Raw genomic sequence first — 9,868 nt, 5'->3', positions numbered from 1 at the left:
TCGGAGATCCCTATAAAATATATCCATTCAGTGGAAGCCCGCCTCGACGATTTCCAGCCTCTTCGTTTTCCCGCCTAGAAGATTTCCCGCCTTTTCGATGTACCCACCCTTCTTGTTTTCCCAGCTTTTTCTGACTATTCTTTTTGTTGGCTATCTGCTCGTTCAAAAAATCCATACACCATAGCCTCCTTTAATTTAATGATTAAAGGATCAGTAATAATAATATATGTATTAAAATGGTTGATAAAAACCCTTTGTATAGTTGTACATTGATTGTAAGTACTTAAAGTAAAAAAAAAGACGCATCAAGGGTATAATAGAGAGCTTCAAAAATATCTTAGTAATAGTAACAAATGTCATGATTAAAAAGGCAAACAGTCAAGAAACATTGATGTGCGTTTACACTGTTTAACATGTTTTTCAAAAATATTTCGTGCTTTCAATCGTTCAAAATGATTTTTCAAAATATTATGATATATTGTGTGGTACCGTCTATCAGTATACTCCTCTGAGATCTGTCTCCTCATCTTCCTTTCCAAAGTGGTTCACTCCTGAATTGAGGTCTTTAATCAAAACCAAAAAGTCTCTCCATCTGAAATTCAAACTTACAGGAGCTCAGGAGGATTGCTGTGCATTCATGATACTTAGAAAGTGCAAGTTGCTTTCTGCCCATTGCCAAAGGAGTTACATCAAGGAGGTTGGGGAATCATTAGTTGACAATGCACGCTCTTTTTGGTCTTATGCTAATTCAGTTAGGATAATCATGTGGCTTCCTGGAAGCATGCATCTGGATGACAGTGTTGCCGATTCAAAGAGTGAAATATCAGAATTATTTACCAAACATTTTTCGTCTGTGTACAGTCACGCAGACCACGATGTCACGCCTAAGTTCAGTTTCGAAAATGCAATTTCACTGTCTAAAGTGCATTTATCTGTTAGGGAAATTGATGATAAACTAAGGTCTTTGGATACAACAAAAGGTCTGGGGCCTGATGACATTCCTCCTATCAAAATAAAAATGTTGTATGTAACCGCTGTATCCACTCTTTATTTTGTTCAATATGTCTTTAAATTGTGGCTCATTTCCTGAAGCATTCAAATTATCATCTGTAATCCCTGTCTTTAAAAACGGTAAAAGAAACAATATAAACAACTATCGCCCTGTTGTGATACAATCCTGTTTGGCCAAATTACTTGAAAGCTTAGTTGTTGATAATTTGATACCCGTACTAAGACGTATCATTGACCCACATCAGCTTGGTTTCTGTAAAGGTATCTTTACTACGTCTAACTTATTAATACTACAGAATAACATTATATCTGGTTTTAATCAGGGGAAACAAACTGATGTCATCTATATTGATTTCAGTAAAGCCTTTGACAAGATCAACCATAGAGTATTGTTAGACAAATTAGAACCTCTGTGTATTTTTGGTAATTTGCTAGACTGGATTAAGATCTATATCTCTTATCGCCATCATTTTGTAAACTTTGGTCAAGTCAAATCTGAGGCATACAAAGTAACTTCTGGAGTTCCACATGGCTCCCACTTAGGACCTTTGTTATTAAACCTATTCATCAATGATATTGGTCTCAGCATTGGTCCATCACGGTACTTACTTTATGCTAATGATCTAGATATTTGCCACTATCAATTCACCTGGAGTGAAGGCAATGCAATGGCTTTAAATAAGTACTGACAACATTTTTTTTACTAATTGGGGGTCAACATCCATGACTTACTCATACTCTTTGAAGGGTTATTCCATAAAGGAGGTTATATTCATCAAGGATTTAGAGATCATTATATTGACCTCATACTTCAATTTAACTTACATTACTCCATGATTAAAGCAAAAAAAACAATAGGTTTTATTATCAGGTTTTGTCGTGATTTTAGGGATATTAACTGCTTAAAAGTGCTGAATGTTTTGCTTGTCAGATCTATTGTTGGGTAGGTACTGTTCCTGTGTCTGGTCACCTTATTACAAAATTCACATTAATTTAAATGGAAAAGTACAGCATAAATTTCTAAAATTTTTGAAGTACAGGTTTGGTCTTCATAATAGGGTTGTTCAAGCCTATCAGAACGGTCTAAAAAAACGAATGTATATCACTTCTGATGTAATTTCATTTTGATTGGGATAAAGGATAAATTTGGATTTTCTTTAAACACTGATCTGGCGGCAGACGCTGGAGATCTTTAAAAAAGTGGAATAACCCTGCTGAGCCACTTCAAACACTGCAGTAGGGCATCTACAGGCTTGTGACGTCACACACAAATTCAAGATGGAAGTAGGGCTTTTTGGCGTAACGTAAAATTTGTCACTGTTTAAAGCCTTCTCTAAACATGTACAATGAAGAAAATAGCATAATATTATTGTCATTGCTCCTTCTGATTCTTTCGATTTCTTAAATAAAAAAAATATGGTGAACAACCCTATTTAGACATCGTTGCTATCCTCTCGATTTTAAATCTTGAACCACTATATGTGCAGAGGATGAATCTCGGTATTATATTTCTACATAGTTTAGTTATGAGTTCAATATATGTACCTGAATTACTACAGGCCATTACATTCTAGGAACCTACCATCCAATGGTGTGAGAAACCCTGCCATATTTAGTATTCCACATCACTCCACCAATTATTCTTTCTTTTCACCTGTATCAACCTTAATGCGTGATGCTAATTCCATCACTAAGGGCATCGATAAATTCAGGCTTTCAAGTGACCAGCTTTTAAGAAGCTTCTGAACAATATTGCATAATACATAATATAGGCAAGCTATTAATTTCCCCCCACAAAAAAAATATATATAATATGTGAATTGGGGTAGGTAATTGATATTGTTTCGGATTCTATAGTGAAATTTACGTAATTTATTAATATGTTGAATGTAATTGTAATTATTCTCCTCATCAATCTCTTTGAGCTCATCTCCTCATCAATCTCTGAGGAGTCCAGCGGAGCCAAAAATGCAATCTGTAACATGTTATTTGTGTCAGTTTGTTTCCCCTGATTAAAACCAGATATAATGTTATTCTGTAGTATTAATAAGTTAGACGTAGTAAAGATACCTTTACAGAAACCAAGCTGATGTGGGTCAATGATACGTCTTAGTACGGGTATCAAATTATCAACAACTAAGCTTTCAAGTAATTTGGCCAAACAGGATTGTATCACAACAGGGCGATAGTTGTTTATATTGTTTCTTTTACCGTTTTTAAAGACAGGGATTACAGATGATAATTTGAATGCTTCAGGAAATGAGCCACAATTTAAAGACATATTGAACAAAATAAAGAGTGGATACAGCGGTTACATACAACATTTTTATTTTGATAGGAGGAATGTCATCAGGCCCCAGACCTTTTGTTGTATCCAAAGACCTTAGTTTATCATCAATTTCCCTAACAGATAAATGCACTTTAGACAGTGAAATTGCATTTTCGAAACTGAACTTAGGCGTGACATCGTGGTCTGCGTGACTGTACACAGACGAAAAATGTTTGGTAAATAATTCTGATATTTCACTCTTTGAATCGGCAACACTGTCATCCAGATGCATGCTTCCAGGAAGCCACATGATTATCCTAACTGAATTAGCATAAGACCAAAAAGAGCGTGCATTGTCAACTAATGATTCCCCAACCTCCTTGATGTAACTCCTTTGGCAATGGGCAGAAAGCAACTTGCACTTTCTAAGTATCATGAATGCACAGCAATCCTCCTGAGCTCCTGTAAGTTTGAATTTCAGATGGAGAGACTTTTTGGTTTTGATTAAAGACCTCAATTCAGGAGTGAACCACTTTGGAAAGGAAGATGAGGAGACAGATCTCAGAGGAGTATACTGATAGACGGTACCACACAATATATCATAATATTTTGAAAAATCATTTTGAACGATTGAAAGCACGAAATATTTTTGAAAAACATGTTAAACAGTGTAAACGCACATCAATGTTTCTTGACTGTTTGCCTTTTTAATCATGACATTTGTTACTATTACTAAGATATTTTTGAAGCTCTCTATTATACCCTTGATGCGTCTTTTTTTTTACTTTAAGTACTTACAATCAATGTACAACTATACAAAGGGTTTTTATCAACCATTTTAATACATATATTATTATTACTGATCCTTTAATCATTAAATTAAAGGAGGCTATGGTGTATGGATTTTTTGAACGAGCAGATAGCCAACAAAAAGAATAGTCAGAAAAAGCTGGGAAAACAAGAAGGGTGGGTACATCGAAAAGGCGGGAAATCTTCTAGGCGGGAAAACGAAGAGGCTGGAAATCGTCGAGGCGGGCTTCCACTGAATGGATATATTTTATAGGGATCTCCGATAATTCTAGGGATTACTGGAATGTGACTTTTGTGTTCCGAATTAATTTTTTAAGAATCAATTGTGACAGAGAGACTAGGGGTAAGGGAAAGGGTAGGTGAACGACTCTCGACGAATGGTTCATCCGGTTGAATCGTTCACGTATTCTAGAATGTTCTGCAATGGAGGGGATATATTTTTCAGAGTGTATATTTCAGTGAATTTTGGGCAGGAGTCGTCAAAAAAAGGCGCAGAGCGTGTGGTGATTTTAGACTACTTGAACTATTACCAACGCGAGAAACTTTCGGAGGCGGGAAAATTTCGCGCCATTTTCATCAACTGAACCAGTCATTTCGAACGGAGGAGCCATTTGCTGAGTTCATTGCGATGAGAACAGAGCACGTGCCAGTAATGTTAGGAATATTACCAAAATGCTTGTCTGACTTCCGTCATTATCAAGAACATGGTTATTTGATTCAATCTACGATTGGGTGAGTAAATATACAAGATTGTGCTTTTTATTCATACTTTATTGCTTCTCGTGATATACTATCTCTATCTGCATTTGGTTGGTAGACGCTATTTTTTGACTCTGAAGTATTTTGATTGAAATAAATGAAATAGCTTCGGAGCTTAATCTAGCTTTATATAGTAAAACCTCATAACCAAGATAAATTTCACGGATCATCAGGTCGAACCGTTTTCTGATTCCTGAAAATTGTCTTCCAAGAGAATTACTCATAGCACTGTTTGCTGCGCTTTGGCGAGAAATTTTCTAAAATATTTTATGTGTGTAGGATAAAATGAGATGAAATTAACATGAATATATGAAACTTTCAGGGGCCGGAAAATTTCAAACTACGTTCATCAGATGTCGTTTATCGTGAAAGACAATGAGCCGCTGGCGGCTTCTGAGCACGGAGTGCCAAAGATGTCGGAAAATTAACCCATGTGTGGATATAATTGCGTACATCCTCGAGGAAAGGGCCACCATAACCTACCAATGATGAGGTTAGTGCACACGTCTATGTTTTTGAGTTCCATTTGGTAGTAATTGTATTTTTATTACTTTAAAAGCACTCGGTCAACAGATGATATAGCTTCGACAAAAGTGTTTGCGATATGAATATTTTTTTGTCTGAAAAATTTTCCTAAAGGCTTTTCTCAGTCTCTAAGAAGAAAAATTGAAGCCGCGGGGGTCAGCTTTGCCGTTAATTAATTCACTCTTGAGGGAAATTAATTGTCACATAGTTCAATGCCATAATCATTAATATTTGCGACTCATCGAACTCAGCGGCGAAGTATGATGGTTATTTTAAGCCATCGCATGGGTTGTTTATGGTGTATTTCCACTTTATGCAAGATTTATTTGAAATTCAACTTTCAAATGACAACTTAAGATGTTAAGTTAAAAGTGAAATAACTTAAATTCCTAGTAAGTCAGCAGTTTTATGTAAAAATATATGACACATAATTGAGTTAAACGTCCGTCGTTTGTATGCGTTACCATAACTGCAATAGTTAAAGAAAATGGCGACAATCTTTCCAAAAACCTGTATGTTCATCATTTTTATTTAACGTTAGCATTACAAAGTATGTTCAACAAAAAATAAATGGAAGTGCTCGCTCAAATCGTGAAGTTAGGGACTGGTTGTATGAGTGGCATACAAGTATGGAAAGCATTGAAAACTAGTTGATTTCTTTACTGTGATTCTGTCCAATCCATCCGGTAAAAATAAATTGTCGCCTCGAATCAGTAATAAATTCTCAATTTGAAATTTGTAGAATATTCATATGATTCTCTTGGTACCTCTGTGTTATGGATTTGTGAAATATCAACCAGTTGCAATTTCCTTTCATTTTGAAATGTCAAACGTCCACCATATCACGCCTGAATCAGCTGAACTTAACAACCAGTTAGTCTCACTTTAAGCAATACTTAATTCAACATGCACGTATGCACAATCACTTTCCAGGGACGTGCTCGCCATCCTGGGATTCACATTGCCAACTTGCATCCCAGAAGCAGCATGCGCAGAGAGTAATGTAAAATAATTGAGCATTAAAACTCGCAGCAGAAGCAGACTAACAAATAACAACTTTTACATTACACTCTTATAATATTCTTGAAAAATTTTTCTTCAATGTTTCCCGACATATTTCTTTTCCCAGATGGGGTGTTATGGCCAAGAAAACTGGCAGTTCAAATGCCACTCATCCCAACAACTTTGCAGACCACTCTGTTCCTCTTCTCATAGCATCATATTCTGTGAATGGACGCAAGAACTTCTCATCCATGGGTAACCTTCAACCGGGAGAGGTTCAAGGATAGAATGCCCATTAAGTCTCCTCAGGTCAGTTATGAGTGCCTTTTTTTAAAAACCCATATTGCTTGAAAAAAGAACTTGAGTAAGTCTTTTACTCAGAAATTCGAGAGATTTTTATAACAAAATGGACAGTAGTCTTTTAAGTCACACACACTGGTTTGTTATTCATATTTTGCATTCTTATTTTTCAATAATTCGCTCATATTTCGATTTCATTGTGAAAGTCAATGCTGAATTTGAAAGAAGTGAAAGTTTTACATAGTAGGAATTTATTTTCAAAATTAACTATAGGAATGAAGTGGTGGTTTTTCATTCATGCAAAGAAGATTAGTCTTTTGAGCATTAGAAAAACTGAGTTTTAATCAGGCCTATATGTATCACATGAAACTGGTGTGCTGGAGAAAACATCACGTGACATTACATTGTGGATAGAGCACTGGCAGTTGGTTGTCTCCCTCAAGTGTTATATGTAGTTGTAGGTCGCCATAATGGAAGTACAATGGATGACACATGATTAATGTCGTTGAAACATTCAATTTAACACTTGCTTATTATTGCCTGCCTTCTTCGTCTCTCCATTTAGTTTTTCTTCAGTCGTAGCACCTTCTCTTTCTCTCAAGTGAGGCCATAACATTCACTCTGGTTACTCCATATTTACCTCTAGGATCTATTACCACTGACAAATTCAAGAAGTCTACTCCTCAAAGAATTTGTTGTGAATGTAACCATAACTTACACTATTTTGAAGCATGTTTTATTTTTGATGATCGGCAACTCGAGTGGTCTCAAGCTCAAACCCTTCAAATGAATGATGCATTCATGAATTTCTATATTCAAGGAGGAAATTTAAGTGAAAATATGCTATAGCATGCTCTAGCTATTATAATGATTTTAAAAGTCCTTCCTTAACTTTAATTAACCATGCTTGCACAAACCATTAGTGAATACTGATGGAAAATGGGATGCAAAGAGATTTGGTATCTCCTGGCCATATTGAGGAAACACCACCTAATCATTATATAAAGTTGATCCTAGGAGCATCGAACCAAATTTTGTTCATTGAAGCATCAAAAATCAATAAATGAAATTGCAAGAAATGCTGTAACCCTAAGCTTTGGCAAACTTTGTAATTCATCATCACAAATTTTCATCAATGCTATGATTGGATTGATGCAGCTCTCCATTCTGCTCCCCTATCCATTAGTATTTTAATCGCGATATATTTTTTCTCTTTCACATCCTTACTAGCCTTTATATTTTATTCATCTCTGCGATGCCTTCCTGAAGCCATGGCTACTCTAGACTGTTTAGCAGCCACTTCTAACAAGCTGCTGGTAATATTGCCAGCCAGCAGCCTAGTCTGATCCAGAACCAGCGGATGGTGATTGCCAGCATTGCTAGTGATTGCCAGCGGGCTAGTGATTACTTGAATACATTTAACTTTTCAGCACTGCCTACCATACGCTGGCCGTCATGTTTCAGACTTTGGTGTCTATTTTCTGAGCGAGCAGTGTCACGACTTCCAATTACTCTTTAAATTTAGGAACTGACATTCATAAAATTCGCCATTAAGATGATCTTAAATTATAGTTCCTTAATAAGTCTTTCTGATTCCCCCACGTAGTTCCTTCTTCATATCCAGGATATAACCCACTATCACCTTTTCTTCTGTTTCAACATCTGCTCCCACAAATCTGTAACTCCAGCTTTTAAATCCCATTTCAAAATGTCACGACTCACTCCATTAGATGACATATTGCATGCACGCGCTCATTAGCAGCCACTGCAATTGTAGCTATTTATTTATAATGTGAACCCTACAGATCCGCTGGCTGAAGGCAATATTAACCAGCAGCTGGTTAGTGGCAAGTGCTCAACAGCCTAGTGTGACCTTGGCTTTAGGGAGGGTAATAGTATAGTGGATAGAGCTCTTTATTATGGATGGAAGGGTTCCAAGTTCAAATCCTAGGTGAAGCCTTTGGACAATCCTAGGAACTAAATCCTCAAGGGGGAAAGTAGCCCAGGGAAAGGAACTGGACTTCCTACTCTGAATAAGTGAAATTCACATACTTGTGGCTAGGTTTAGGGTGAGATCTTTCCTCATGTGGAAAATACATATCCAAACCAACCATGGGATGAATCACTGAGTGATTGAGTGTGACTTACTCATTCGCAGGTCTCTTATCGGAGTGCTAAATTTGGTTCCCTTGTGTACCTCTTCCAGGTATTCTTTCTCTCTCTTCACTTTGTATTTGTTTCCACTCAATGATATCCATCCTTGTCCTTTATGGAATTACATGTTGCACTCCATTCCATCACATAGTGCTTCACTATTGCATGGGACCCTTCCATTTTCCCTTGTATGATTTCATTTTGCTCAGTCTCAAATGGTTTCATCATCCATGCTTCTCTAGCTTTCCTTGCCTTGTGGCAAATCTGGTTCCTTATTCTCATGTTGAATGACTTTCTCCTTCCTCATTTTTTGGATTCTTATATGTACTTGATCTGCTCTTCAATCAGGTCTAGAACTTCATCAATGATCCATGGCTTTTTATTATCAACTTCTTTCTCCCTAGAACTTCTCTTGTGCCCCCTTGAAATCCTTTTTATTATGTATTTCCTACTATCCTCCTCTGATTTTTTTTCAGCCAAATATACTCATATATTCCCTCTTCACTGCTTTTTAAAATACACACTTTGTTGTGGCACCTTCAGTTTCTCACTCGTTATGAGTTCTTTGCTGATTAATTTTATTTCAAGAATTGCAGATGGCATTTCACCATCACTAGATTATGCTCACCAGGGCCGGCCTTAGGGCGGGGCGACTGCCCCGGGCCCGGGGTGAAGGTTCGTGAAAAAAATTAAAATATACGATAGTTTTGAAATCGCAATTTCAACTATCACTGTATTGTTAAGTCCGTGCTAGAAAAAAAATAATATTATGAAAAAGGAATAATAATGCAGTAATTTTTATTGTGCAATTGCATTTGTCAGTACAGTACTGTGTCGTGTGAGTGATAACAACAAGTGAGAGAGGGCTTTAGGCTTACAACTAATTAAATTTCATAGTCTAACTTTTAAAAATACGTACCTATTGAAAAAGCGCGCTTTATATGTTTATTTTACATTATAATTTTATGAATAAATATAATTATAAATTTTATTTGTATTATACTATTTTGAACTCTACTGCGTGATGGTATCATAACG

The 9,868-nt window shown here is 36.3% G+C and overlaps 1 long non-coding RNA gene across 1 annotated transcript; it reads left to right on the top strand.

Annotated features, from left to right (window-relative positions):
• Positions 1-4,730: 4,730 nt before the first annotated feature.
• LOC124170696 lies at positions 4,731-6,679 on the top strand. Its single transcript, XR_006867536.1, has 3 exons — positions 4,731-4,822; positions 5,172-5,342; positions 6,504-6,679. It is a non-coding gene; the product is annotated as an uncharacterized LOC124170696 (long non-coding RNA).
• The last annotated feature ends 3,189 nt before the right edge of the window (positions 6,680-9,868 follow it).

Source organism: Ischnura elegans, chromosome X, assembly GCF_921293095.1.
Source record: "Ischnura elegans chromosome X, ioIscEleg1.1, whole genome shotgun sequence".
Taxonomy (NCBI): domain Eukaryota; kingdom Metazoa; phylum Arthropoda; class Insecta; order Odonata; family Coenagrionidae; genus Ischnura; species Ischnura elegans.
The sequence above is the reverse complement of the archived record's forward strand: the minus strand, read 5'-3'. Positions and strand labels throughout refer to the sequence as shown.